Below are 14,133 nucleotides of genomic sequence, written 5' to 3'. Positions count from 1 at the left end.
CTTTGTGCATCTGGAAATATGTGAGTGCTGGAGAATAAAATGTAGACCAGCAGAATTTACAAGCAAGTGCCTTTAACCACTGAGTGATCTTTCCAGCATGATAAGGCTGGTTCATAGCAGAGCTGTATCCAGGGGATTATGATGCCCTCAAAGCTCTTATCTGTTATCTCAGTCCCTTACCAGGCTCATTCGTAGTAGTTGTACAAGGTTGCCTAAAGTCCATATTCTAAAGGCAACCACAGAAGCAAAAGAGCTTTAACAGGATGGTGGGGAAGGATTGATATGCAAAATGGTAAAATAAGGAACTATGTGGAATTCTCCCCCCTCCCTGTGAAGCAAACATAATCAATGAAAATTACTTTCTAGATAATTATCTGAATTCTTTGGGAGACCTAAGCAAATACTGAAACATTATCCATGGGCTGGAGAGATTGTTCAATGGCTAAAGAAACATTTATTCAGTAAAATCTACTAAAACTTTGTGATAATAGTCAGGCATGATGGTGCACGCCTTTAATCCCAGCTCTCGGGAGGCAGACATAGGATCACCATGAGTTCAAGGCCACCCTGAGACTACATAGTGAATTCTAGGTCAGCCTGGGCTAGAGTGAGACCCTACCTTGAAAAGCAAAGCAAAGCAAAGCAAAACAAAAAAGCTTTGTGAAAACAGTAAGGCTCTATAGTATTTGATTGGTGACACCCTTTCTTTCTTCTCCCTCTAGCACAGTGTGACAGAAACTCAATTCTTAGGATGGATCTTCTTAGGAGGGGCAGGTCCTGAGCATTTCGCATTTCTACAAGCTATGTGTTGCAGAGGCTAAATTCCACAGGAAGTCAGGGACTTTCCTCAGTAAGGAAAGATAGTAACTTTTGAGGAAATGCAAACTACACCGTAGGGGAGTTAATTTACAAGAAAACTAGGGAAAGGTAAAAGTGTTCTCTTGGGCTGGAGAAATGGCTTAGCCATCAAGGCGCTTGTCTGCAAAGTCAAAGAACTTAGGTTCCATTCCCCAGGACCCACATAAGCCAGATGCATAAGGTGGCACATGAGTCTTGCGTTCATTTGCAGTGGCTGGAGGCCTTAGCACACCCATTCTCTATCTGCCTCTTTCTTGGCTTCTTTCTCTCCCTCTCAACTTAATAAATAAAAAAATATTTTAAAATATAATAAAGTTTTCTTTTGAGTTGGGGTGGTGGTACCTCAGTGGGTAAGAGTGCTTTCTTAGAATTCATGGAATGCTGGTTCAACCCCAACACTGCAAGCCAAGCATGGTGTCTATAACTTCAATGCTTGAGAGGTGGAGGCAAAAAGAAACTCGAGGTCATCTTGAGCTACATAGCAAGCTGGAGGCCAGCCAAGGCTATGAGACTCTGTCTCCAAAAAAAAAAGCCTTGTCGATATCTCAGAATGAAATTCATAGCCTTCACCTCAAAAGCTCAAAAGTCCAAATGGGACGGAACTTGATTGTATCAGATCATGGAGTAATTTGCGTTATGTCAAGCTCAAGAAACTAGTGAAAACTTATTTAAGATGCTGCGTTAGAAAATAGTATCAAAGAAAGAATAGAGGAATGAAAAAAAGACATGAAACTTTGAACATTAAAAGCAAAATTGAAGGCATATATTCTACCGTGTAAATAACAACATTAAACGTAAGTGGAACCAGGTGTGGTGGCACACACCTTTAATATCAGCACTCAGGAGACAGAAATAGGAGGACTGCCATGAGTTCAAGGCCAGCCTGGGACTACAGAGTGAGTTCCAGGTTAGCCTGGCCTAAAATGAGACCCTATCGCAAAAAAAAAAAAGCAAAAATGTAAATAGATAAAGCAATTCCATCAAAAAGCAGAGATTGCCAGAGATGGTTGGTAAAAATTATCCATTATGTGTTGTCTACAGGGGGCACACTTTAGATTCAACCAGGGCCTTCAACCACTGATGCATCTCTCAGCCCCCACACTTTAGGTTCAAAGAGGCAGATAAGCTAGAAGTAAAAGGATGAAAAAAAAACAGTCCATACAAACAGCCATGAAGAAGCTGAAGTAGGAATGATTTATATCAGTCAAAAGAGAATTAGAGAAAGAAAACAACTGGGATAAGCAAGGACATTTTGTAATGATAGAAGGCTCAATGCATCAAGGAACTAGAACAAGCTGGAGAGAGCGCTGTATACCTGTAGCCCTAGAACTCTGGAGGCTGAAGTGACTCTAGGAAGATTATGAGTTGGAGGCCAGACAAGCTACATAGTGAGCCCCTATGTCAAAATCAAAAAGCAACTAGAAGCCGGGCATGGTGGCGCACGCCTTTAATCCCAGTACTCTGGAGGCAGAGATAGGAGGATCACCATGAGTTCAAGGCCACCTTGAGACTCCATAGTGAATTCCATGTCAGCCTGGGATAGAGTGAGACCCTACCTTGAGAAACCAAAAAGAAAAAAAGAAAAAAAAGCAGCTAGAAGAAACTACAACAATTAGAAACATACAGAGCTACAAAATAGATGTGACAAATTGGAAGCAATACAATAGGTGGTCCATCTATAGTAGGAGGTTTCATTTTCAACATGGATTGGACTAGTCGGCAGGACAACGTCAGCAAGGAAACAGCATATGAGTAACGTTCTCCACTAACAGCCTGCATCCATCTAAGAATACCCCACCTAACAGCAGCCAAATACTGGAACACACAGAACAGAATACACATTGTGCTATGTGTTAGGCCAGAAAAGAAGCTGTAATAAACTTATAAGGACTGAAGTCACACAAAGTATGTTCTCTGGCTACACTGGAATGAAAATTGAAGTCAATAGCAGAAATACAAGTTCACACATATGCGACCTTAAATGACATGCTCCAGAGGACCAATGGCTCAAAGGAGAAATGACAGGAAAAACAAGCATGAAACAAAAACAAAGACACAACATTTATGAGGTGTAGCTGAAACAGGGATTGAGGAACAACTATAGTTGTAAACAGCTGTAGTATGAACAGGAATAGATCTTTAATCACCCACCTAACCTTCCACTTTAAGTCACGTGGGAAAAGGTGCAAAGATGTAATCCTAGAAAGCAGGGTGAAAATGATGAAAATTAATGAAATGGAGCACAGAATAGCAAAGAAATGATAAGAACAAAACTAAAATCTGTTATTTCAGTCAACCAAAGTGACAACGGGCAATGTGGGGAGTCATTATTTTCCCAAAAGTCAGAGTTTGGGGTGTAGTTCAGTCAGAGAGCACTTGACTAACATATGTGAGGCTCCAGCTCCAACCCCCACACCAATAATTTAAGTTAAATTAAAACCGAAGTAATTTAGAATAGGATAGAAAATAATAGACATGTATTACATATAATAATGACAGGGTTTTGGGTTACACAGTATTTGCTTCTTTATGGGTTTTGTTGAGAATTTTTTATATAAGCATATTGCACATTTGCCATAGTCCCGTCTGGTTATACTCTTACATTCCCTGTCCTCCACTCCCATTCTACCCAATGACCTCCCCAATGAGGTTATTGGTATTCTCTGTGGGGTCGTGAATGCCCCAGTCAGTATCTGTGGTGGGGGGAGTGCCTCCGAATATTCCTTTACCCCCCTGTGGCTCTCACATTCTTCCTACCCCCTCTTCTGCAACATTCCCTGAGCCTTGGCAGGTGCGTTATAAATCTCCTTTAGTGTTGAGCTCTCAGTAGCCTGTGCTTTTCTACTTTGATTAGTTTTTAGTCTCCTCAGTGTCTACCACTATCTCCCTGGAGGAGGCTGCCAGGCTAGCAGTGAGAACTGCACACATATTTAATCTGCTACTGATGATAGTTAGACAGTTAGGTTTTCTCTCTTGTTGTACTGATGGGTCTAAAAAGCAGATTCTCTAGCCAAGAGTAAGAGCAGCATGGATCAAAGGGTTTAAACAGACATTTTTAAGACTGTGGTGGGCATAACCTGTCCTTTTTGTCAAAGAAAAGTAGGAACTTCCTTCTAGCAACCATGACTTTCCAAGTCATAGGCTTCTGACTTGGTTCTCAGTGCCTGTCCACTGAGTGGGCCTCATATCCAATCAGAGAGCAGATGATTACCCCCATAGCCTGTGTGCCGCTATTGCACTGGTGTGAACTTCTTGCCTGGCGAGCTGATCTTGTAGCTTGCAGGATCCACTGCTTGTTCATGCTACTGGTGACCATTACCCCTCAGCAACTTTCACTTTCCAGCACTATGAGGGCTAGCCAGCAAGGCGCTGACTTCTACCTCAGTTCCAGGGTGATCTCTCAATATCCTGCAACACAGTCTTACCATCTAGTTCTGATAGGTAACCAAGTGCTTTGGCAGTGACATGTATTATTTAGGGGGCCTTGTGGGTCTCCCTGACCCACAGCTCACTGTGTGGAGGTTACCTAATTCTGGCACTGGAATTTATCAGCAATAGCCTATGGTATTAGGATAAAGTTTTCCCCACCCTGCAAGATGCTACTGCCCAAACTATCCTTTCCTCTCACTAAGAGAGATATATCTTTTAATTAGCTAACCAAGACAAGTTTTTCTTTTACTTTTTCCCATTTTGTATAGGTATGTATGTTTACTAAAGTTATAATGTAAATACATTGTTTACTGTGAGGTGTAGTTAAAATAGTTTTAGAAATGCTGCTTTAAAAGATATGTTCAGGTTTGTGATCCTAGCAGTTGGGAGTAGAGGCAGGAGGATCACGAGTTTGACAAAAACCTAGCCTATATAATGAGTCCCTGTCTACTGTAAGTACCTTCTCATTGTGGGAACAAAGCACTGCACCAAAAGTGGTTGATGGGAGGAAAGGATTTTTTGGATTACTGACTTGAGGAGAAGCTTCATGATGGCAGGGGAAAATGTGGCATGAGCAGAGAGTGGACGTCACTTCCTGACCAACAGCAGGTGGACAAACGTCAGCAGAAGAATGAGGCAAACACTCATGGGTGAGCTGGCTATAAGCTCCAATAACACATCTCCTCCAGCAAGGCACCAATTCCCAAATTGCTACCAGGTGGGGACCCAGCATTTAGAACACATGAGTTTATGGCAGATACCTGATTCAAACCACGACACTGTCGAGAGACAGAGAGAGAGAGAGAGAGAGACAGAGAGAGAGAGGGAGGGAGGGAGGGAGGGAGGGAGAAGAAGAGGAGGAGGAGTCAGGTCTTGTGGTGCAGGCCTGTAATCTCAGCTATTTGGGAGGTAAGTGAGGAGAATCATAAGTTCAAGACCTGCCTGGACTACACTGAGGTCAAGCCTGAACAACTTTGCAATACCCTGTCTCAAAATATACAGCAAAGGGCTGGAGATATGGCTTAGCAGTTAAGGCACTTGCCTGCAAAGCCAAAGGACCCTGGTTCAAGTCAGCAAGACCCACATTAGCCAGATGCACAAGGTGGGTCATGCATCTGGAGTTGATTTGCAGTGGTCAGATGCCCTGGCATGCCCATTTTCTCTCTCTCTCTCTCTCTCTCTCTCTCTCTTTCCATCATTCTCTACCACTCTCACATAAAGAAAGAGAAACCAGGTGTGGTGGCGCACACCTTTAACCCCAGCACTCAGGAGGCAGAGGTAGGAGGATCGCCATGAGTTCAAGGCCACCCTGAGATAACAGAATTAATTCCATGTCAGCCTGGACCAGAGTGAGACCCTACTTTGAAAAACAAACAAACAAAAAGAAAATGAGAGTGAGAGAGAAAGAAAGGAAGGAAGCAAGCAAGCTTGGAGATAGTTAAGTGGTTAAAGGCTTGTTTGGCATATATAAAGCCCTGGGTTCAAACAGAAATACCACCAAAAGAGAAAAGAAGAAAAAATATGTCTTCAAGAAATACCAATGAAGGTCCAGTGTGGTGGCACACACCTTTAATCCCAGCACTCGGGAGGCAAAGGTAGGAGGATTGCCATGAGTTCAAGGCTACCTTAAGACTACATAGTGAATTCTAGGTCAGCCTGACAAGAGTGAGACCCTACCTCAAAAACCAAAAAAAAAAAAACAAAAAACACAAAATACCAGTGAGAAATGAGGGGTGTTTGGTAAGTGGCCAGAGGCTCCCCCAATGTTTGCCATTCAGCATGTACCAGAATCTGTAGGGTTATGATTTCATTAACTCTTTCAGGAAGTTCTCACTTGTATCCTCTGCAGATAAGAAAACCAAGAAATTGAATCAGATTCTATGTTGGCGCCCAAATTCTCCTATAGTATAGTCATTCTGTCCTAGTTCTTGAAGCCCTTTCTTCTATGAAAACGTGTGTGTGTGTTTGTGTGTGTGTGTGTGTGTGTGTGTGTGTGTGTGTGTGTGTGTGTGGTTTTTCAAGGTAGGAACTTGCTCTAGCCCAGGCTGACCTGGAATTCACTATGTAGTCTCAGGGTGGCCCCGAACTCACTGTGATCCTTCTACCTCTGCCTCCCAAATTCTGGGATTAAAGACATGCACTGACACACCCAGCTCCTAGAAAACATTTCTAAATTGTTTTAAAATTTCTCCTTTGGGAGATCCTCCTGAAACCTCTATCTTTCTCCTGTGAAGTGGGGTCAGTGCTGAACATTGTCTTTGCCACACTTACCAGTCAGCAAGGCTGCTGATGTCTAACTGCCACTCTCTGCTTTATGCCCTCTATTCCTCCCCTCTTAAGAGTCAGACTCTGTGGAATTTGTGTCTTATATCTTGGCTTGTCTCATTATTTAAAGTTTTAAAAATTGCTTTGAGAGAGGGAGAGAGTGAGCATGCCAGGACCTCCAGCTGTTACAAGCAAACTCCAGACACATGTGCCAGCATGGGCATTGGGCTTATGTGGGTATGGGGAATTGAACCTTGGTCCTTAGGCTTTGCAGGCAAGTACCTTAACTGCTAAGCCATCTCTCCAGGCCTTGTCTTATATAAAGTAAGTACAAAGACCTTTGATATCCTACCCCTAGAATAATTCCTGCATATATTAACAGATGACACTCTATAAAACTGCGTAGAAGAGTGAAATGGACTAGTGATGAATGAATGGATGGAATGGTGGATGGAAAGATAAATATATGATACAATTAAAAGGACTTCAGGAGTTGGGTATGGTGGTACATGCCAGTAATCCTAAAATTCCAGAAGTAGGGGCAGGAAGATTCCAGTACCCACACAGCTGAGACTACGTAATGAGACCCTGTCTAAATAAAGGGGGTGGATTATGAATGGTAGAGGAGCATGTGAGTCCCTTACTCCTTTCTGAGGAGTTATTGAAAGTTAATGCTTCCTGGGGAGAGGGAGACATTTTCTTCATTGGTGTAGTCACTGGTAAGTTGCCCATGTTTTGGTAAATAACCCTTCATCCACACTTACACAAGTGACCCTAATTAAACTCAGTGGATCACACACACACACACACACACACACACACACACACATGGACATCAGCCTGTCATGGTGGTTTACATCTTTATTCCTAGCACTCAGGAGGCAGAGGTAGGAGGATTTTTTTTGAGTTTAGGCCAGCCTGGGGCTAGAATGAGATCCAGGTCAGCCTGGGCTAGAGTGAGCTCCTACTTTAGAAAAATCAAACAACAACAAAAAAAGAGATCAAAGTAGAAGAAGGACTATGGGAAGATGAAGAAGACAATGGAAGGTAATGGGGTGAATAGAATCAAAATATATTATATACATGTGTAAAACAGTCAATAAACAAAATAAATTGTAAGAATTGTTAATAAATAAAATCTAACATTGGTAAAAGAACCCACCTTTCTGCCTGGCATCTACTCAGTACATGTAAGTTGGGTTTTGTTCTCAAGTCTACGGAGAGGAAAACCCTCTGAAAACCATCTTAGCATCTTGTGACCCAGTGATTCGATTTTCAGCAGCTCCCTGGCAGAAAGCATATCTTCCTGGGAGGCCCCATCTGACTGAGACACTAGGTTCTGCTTTAATGACAGTTGCCATGGCTAGTTGGGATGTTTTACAGCCACTGACGAAAGACTGTGTACTTGCTGGGTGGAATGGCAACACCTGATAAGGGAAGGAAGTGAGCCAACAGAGAGCATGGGAGCAGATGGAAGAGCCGACCAAGCCGTTCGCCCAGGACATGCCAGGTAAACCAGATACCTTCGGTTACTAAGGCCTGTGGAGAATGTACTGCGTGCAGACCTAACAGTTGCCTAACATAGATGCGATGATGAAATCAAAGATCAAATGTAAGTTTGATGAGCCATAATTGTAGGAGACCCATCTTAAACAAAGCCATCCTAGACTCGCCCAACATGGAGGCAATGGGAATCTTGTTTGCCATGATGCATGGACCAGAGGAATCTACCTCACTGATGAGGGTATGTATAAATGTAGCCCTGACATTGGCACACCTCTCCCTTTGGTTGTCACAAAAAAATGCATATGTATGTTATATATAATTCCACAAGGGGGCACAGTAGAAGCAAAAACAAAACCCAATATACTTTAACATGACTCCTGTACAAACCCATTTTAAGCTAATAATTTGATGAAATGAACAACATTACAATCTCGATTCAAAACATTAAAATGGTAGAAAATTCTTTTTAAAAATAAAACAGATTTTTAATTTTAATTTTATGTAGTTGAGACAGAGAGAGAGAGAATGGGTGCACCAGGGCCTGTAGCCACTGCAAACGAAGTCCAGACACATGTACTACCATGTCCATCTGGCTGATGTGGGACCTGGAGAATCGAACCTGAGTCCTCTGGCTTCACTGGCCTAAGGCCTAAGGCCTTAGTCTTAACTGCTAAGCATCTCCCCAGCCCAAAAAATGGTAGAAAATTCTTCACTCAAATTCACTCATTGCCTGGTGTGATGGCACACACTTTTAATTCCAGCATTCAGAAGAGATAGGTAGGAAGATGGCCAGGAGTTTGAGGCCAGCCTGAGACTTCATACTAAATTCCAAGTTGGCCTAGGCTAGAGCGAGACCCTACTTAAAAAAAAAATGCAGTATTTTTTGCAAATCTCCAATATGTGTACACACATACACATGTACACACAGAGAGACAGAAAGAATTCCATAGGAAGGAAAGTCTCCAAGTTGCCATTCTGTATTTAACAATATCAAAAACAATGCTCGGCACATAGAACATCAGGTAGAAAGTTCCTGGTTCTCTGGGGACCAGGCCCCTCTGCCACTGCTGCAGGTGAGTATGACCACCGGCTTCTTGCAAGTGCTAGAAATCAAGAGAGGACTTCCTGCAGCCATCGCCCATTGCTCCCTGCCTGCATGGAGCCCAGAAGACATAAGTCCCCAGGGTAGTGAAGGCCATGCGTAGCCAAAGACCTAGCAGTATCTGCTGTAAGCCACCTTGCAAAGTGATGTCCTTGTGGCCACGTTTGAAAAAGCCAAGGATGTTTATCCAGGGTCACACTACCAGTAGGAAGGAATGCTCCTTCTCAATAGAATGATAGAAAAGGCTCCAGGAGTACCTGGCAGCCAAAGAAAAACCGAAGGACCAAAACACCAAGCCAAGAATAACTGCTCAAATCCACCACCTTCCAAATCAACTATTAGACCCCAAAAGTTTGTTACCAGCCATGCTGTTTTGCCTGTCAAAGCTACAAGGCCCACTGACGTTAAACTCCAGCACAGAACAGCCAATATCACAGGGCCCCAGAAGTGAAAGTTGGAGCCACCAAAACTTCCAGGCAAAAGACTGACTTCAAGATGCGTTCCTTCTAACCCAAACCATAAACCGTCCAGCAAGAGTGGAGCTGGACTGTCCATTACAAGAATGCCGTCCAGAAAACCTATAAATTCCCCCTGGTACACAGGAAGTGCACATGACAGGGTGGCAGGAAGCAGGTCAAGGGAATGCTGTATGTACAGGTTCTGGCGAACACCCATGTTGAAAACACATCTTTGGGTGGCTTTCTAAAAGAAGAAACCAGACTTTGAACTATGTATCACCAGCAAGCCGAAGTCTACCTGCTATAATCAGACCAAGGGCATCAGCTCCTAAACAAGTCTTGGGCAAAAGTTTGGTCGGTAATGTTGGCAGAGATAGTGTGAATAAACAGTTTGGAGGATCACAAAACAGGACTCTACCAATAAAGTCACAGCAACTCTCTGTAGCCTCAGATTTTGCCATACCAAAGACAGAACCCCAAGGACAGTTCCTTCTCGCTTTATTCAGACTGTTAGTAAGACTCAAGCATGAAAGAAACCAGTGGCCAAGAGCATGAAGGTTAACAGGAATAGAAAGGCAAATGACACGAAGTTACAGCCATACACTGTCACTGAGCAGACAGCAAAGCACACCAAAGTTCCCCGTTTGCTTCAGGGAGGCTGTGACAACAGACATGCAACCATTAGGCCAGATCAGAAGACTGTGCCACCCCATCCTAGACCACAGACATGATGTGGTTTGCAAAATCAAGAGCCAGAAGCCTGCTTTGACAGCCAGCAGCTGTAATGCAGTCATTCCAAGCACCCCTAGGATAAGAGAAAATGCCATCAATAGCAACAAGTATAATAACAACTTTCAACAAAAAGCACAGACTTTGGACTCCAAGTTCAAAAAGACAGTTCCCCAGAACCATTTTCTGAACAAAATAGCCCCCAGATCTTGAGTTGGCATCACAGCCATAGATGAGAAACGCCAACTGGTAGCCAGACTCACCCAAATATTAAAAAGAGGACGACAGCAGAGGACCTGAGGGAACAACTAGAGTGATGGTGGTAAGGGGAAAATTTATAAACAACCTCCTATGGAAGTTAAAGCAAAAGTAAAAATAATAGAAGAAATTAATATTCCATTCTGGAGGAGCGTTGAAAAAAGAGAAAAGGAAACACACGGGGAACTGCGCAGTCAAACCCCCGGCGCTCTGACAGCGTGTGCGCAGCTCCCTGAAGAGGGAGCGCTCCTGGTGAGATACCGTCCGTATTGTCCAGCATTGCTGAGGATGAAAAGTTTGCTAAGTTCTGGATCTGGAAAGCAAAGTGACTGAAAGTAAAGGCATCTTTGATGTTATTGGGCTCTGTGAGGAGGCCATTGAAAATGGGGCAACCCCAATACCTGAGTTATGAGAGGTTGCTCTTAACATTTTACAGGATCCAAGCAGACTACAGAAGGAATTTCCTCTGGCTCTTTGGCTGTGAAACTATCATATCAATGGAAGAGTTGGCCAGAAATGTGGAATCTGGGCAGACACGTTTTTCTCCAAAAGAAACCATGACAGAACAGGATAACCCTGGTATCAAATTGCAGATTGCCCCCCAATCGCTACAATAAGTGAGATTCCAGAAGTGCAACACATGATTTACCACTCCTACACTATGCTCAGCAAGGGTCCAGTGAGCCATGTCCTGCTCCCTGGAAAGGTGCAGGAGCATGACTTGATAGTGGCTTTCTAGACCAACTACTAGAAGTGGGAGCAGAATGCCTTCTATTCTGGGAAAATGAGGCTTTGGGTTTTAAGGTCCTTGAATCATAACCTCTTGATGCCTCCTTTTTTTTTTTTTTTTTTTTTTTTAACAAGAGTGTTTAAAAGCTTCCAAGAACTAAGAAATGCCCTTGTCTTGGGCTGGAGAGATAGCTTAGCGGTTAAGCACTTGCCTGTGAAGCCTAAGGATCCTGGTTCGGGGCTTGATTCTCCAGGACCCACGTTAGCCAGATGCACAAGGGGGTGCACGCGTCTGGAGTTCGTTTGCAGTGGCTGGAGGCCCTGGTGTGCCCTCTCTCTCTCTTTCTCTCCCTCTTTCCCTGTCTGTCCCTCTCAAATAAATAAATAAAAATAAAAAAGAAAAAGAAAAAGAAATGCTCCTGTTTAGATGGCCTGAAATAATGTATGTCAAGGCATCATGGGTACAGACTGTAGACTGTTGGGATTAAGGAAGTGGTGGACTGGGTTTACTCCAGAATTTGATATCCCCATGGGAAAGCCTTTGGTTTATGTTTGTTACACAGTTTGTGACAGTTTACAACATACTTATATTTCAGAGTATCAAATATTAGTTTATCTTGTACATGTTGAAAACTGCACTTTGCTCATCTACTTTGTAGTCCCATTGTGGTTCTTTTCTCTTTTTTTGCCATTGAAATTTTTTTTCTCAAATTTTTATTAACATTTTCCATGATTATAAAAAATATCACAGAATACCCTCTCTCCCCTCCCCCACTTTCCCCTTTGAAATTCCATTCCTATCATATCCCCTCCCCATCTCAATCATTCTACTTATATATATACAATATCTACCTATTAAGTACCCTCCTCCCTTCCTTTCTCTTCCCTTTATATCTCCTTTTTAACTTACTGGCCTCTGCTACTGAATTTTTTCCTTCTCACGCAGAAGCCCAATCATCTGCAGCTAGGATCCACATATGAGGGAGAACATGTGGCGCTTGGCTTTCTGGGCCAGGTTTACCTCACTTAGTATAATCCTTTCCAGATCCATCCATTTTTCTGCAAATTTCATAACTTCATTTCTCTTCATTATCCACTCATTAGTTGAGGGACATCTAGGCTGGTTCCATTTCCCAGCTATTATAAATTGAGCAGCAATAAACATGGTTGAGCACATACTTCTAAGGAAATGAGATGAGTCCTTAGGTTATATGCCTAGGAGTGTTGTAGCTGGGTCATATGGCAGATCAATCTTTAGCTATTTTAGGAACCTCCACACTGATTTCCACAATGACTGGACCAGATTGCATTCCCACCAGCAGTGTAGAAGGGTTCCTCTTTTTCCACATCCCCGCCAACATTTATGATCATTTGTTTTCATGATGGTAGCCAATCTGACAGGAGTGAGATGGAATCTCAATGTAGTTTTAATCTGCATTTCCCTGATGACTAGTGACGTAGAACATTTTTTTAGATGCTTATATGCCATTCATATTTCTTCCTTTGAGAACACTCTATTTAGCTCCATAGCCCATTTTTTTGATTGGCTTGTTTGATTCCTTATTAGTTAACTTTTTTAAAACAATATTTTTTGTTCATTATTTATTTATTTATTTGAGAGCAACAGACACAGAGAGAAAGACAGATAGAGGGAGAGAGAGAGAATGGGTGCGCAAGGGCTTCCAGTCACTGCAAACGAGCTCCAGACACGTGTGCCCCCTTGTGCATCTGGCTAAAGTGGGACCTGGGGAACCGAGCCTCGAACCGGGGTCCTTAGGCTTCACAGGCGAGCGCTTAACAGCTAAGCCATCTCTCCAGCCCAACTTTTTTTTTTTAATTTTTTTTTTTTTATTTATTTGAGAGTGACAGACACAGAGAGAAAGACGGATAGAGGGAGAGAGAGAGAATGGGTGTGCCAGGGCTTCCAGCCTCTGCAAACGAACTCCAGATGCGTGCGCCCCCTTGTGCATCTGGCTAACATGGGACCTGGGGAACCGAGCCTCGAACCGGGGTCCTTAGGCTTCACAGGCAAGCGCTTAACCGCTAAGCCATCTCTCCAGCCCCAGCCCAACTTTTTAAGTTCATTGTATATCCTAGATATTAATCCTCTATCATATATATAGCTGGAGAAGATTTTTTCCCATTCTGTAGGTTGCCTCTTTGCTTTATTCACAGTGTCCTCTTCAGTGCAAAATCTTTGTAATTTCATGAGGTCCCAGTGATTAATCTGTGGTTTTATTGCCTGAGCAATTGGGGTTGTATTCAGAAAGTCTTTGCCAAGACCAATATGTTGAAGGGTTTCCCCTACTTTTTCCTCTAGCAGTTTTAGAGTTTCCGGTCTGATGTTAAGGTCTTTAATCCATTTGGACTTAATTCTTGTGCATGGAGAGATAGAAGGATCTATTTTCATCCTTCTACAGATACATATCCACTTTTCCCAACACCATTTTCTCCAATGAGTATTTTTGGCATTTTTATCGAATATCAGGTGGCTATAGCTACCTGGACTTACATCTGGTTCCTGTATTCTGTTCCATTGATCTACATGTCTGCTTTTGTGCCATTACCACACTGTTTTTGTTACTATGGCTCTGTAGTATAGGTTAAAATCAGGTATGGTGATACCACCGGCCTTATTTTTGTTGCTCAGTATTATTTTAGATATCCAAGGTTTTTTGTGATTCCAAATGAATCTTTGGATTGTTTTTTCTATTTTCATGAAGAATGCCTTTGGAATTTTGATGGGGATTGCTTTAAATGTGTAGCTTGCGTTTGGTAAGATTACCATTTTCACAATAT

At 42.7% G+C, this 14,133-nt stretch overlaps 1 protein-coding gene and 1 pseudogene across 1 annotated transcript in view; both read left to right on the top strand.

The window, feature by feature from the left end:
- Gxylt2 (glucoside xylosyltransferase 2) overlaps window positions 1-14,133 on the top strand; it is a 115,499-nt gene that overhangs the window by 50,017 nt on the left and 51,349 nt on the right. The window lies entirely within an intron of this gene.
- Window positions 8,231-11,424, top strand: LOC123454777 (annotated as a pseudogene).

Source organism: Jaculus jaculus, chromosome 14 (genome assembly GCF_020740685.1).
Source record: "Jaculus jaculus isolate mJacJac1 chromosome 14, mJacJac1.mat.Y.cur, whole genome shotgun sequence".
Classification (NCBI taxonomy): domain Eukaryota; kingdom Metazoa; phylum Chordata; class Mammalia; order Rodentia; family Dipodidae; genus Jaculus; species Jaculus jaculus.
This window is presented reverse-complemented; position numbering and strand designations above follow the sequence as displayed.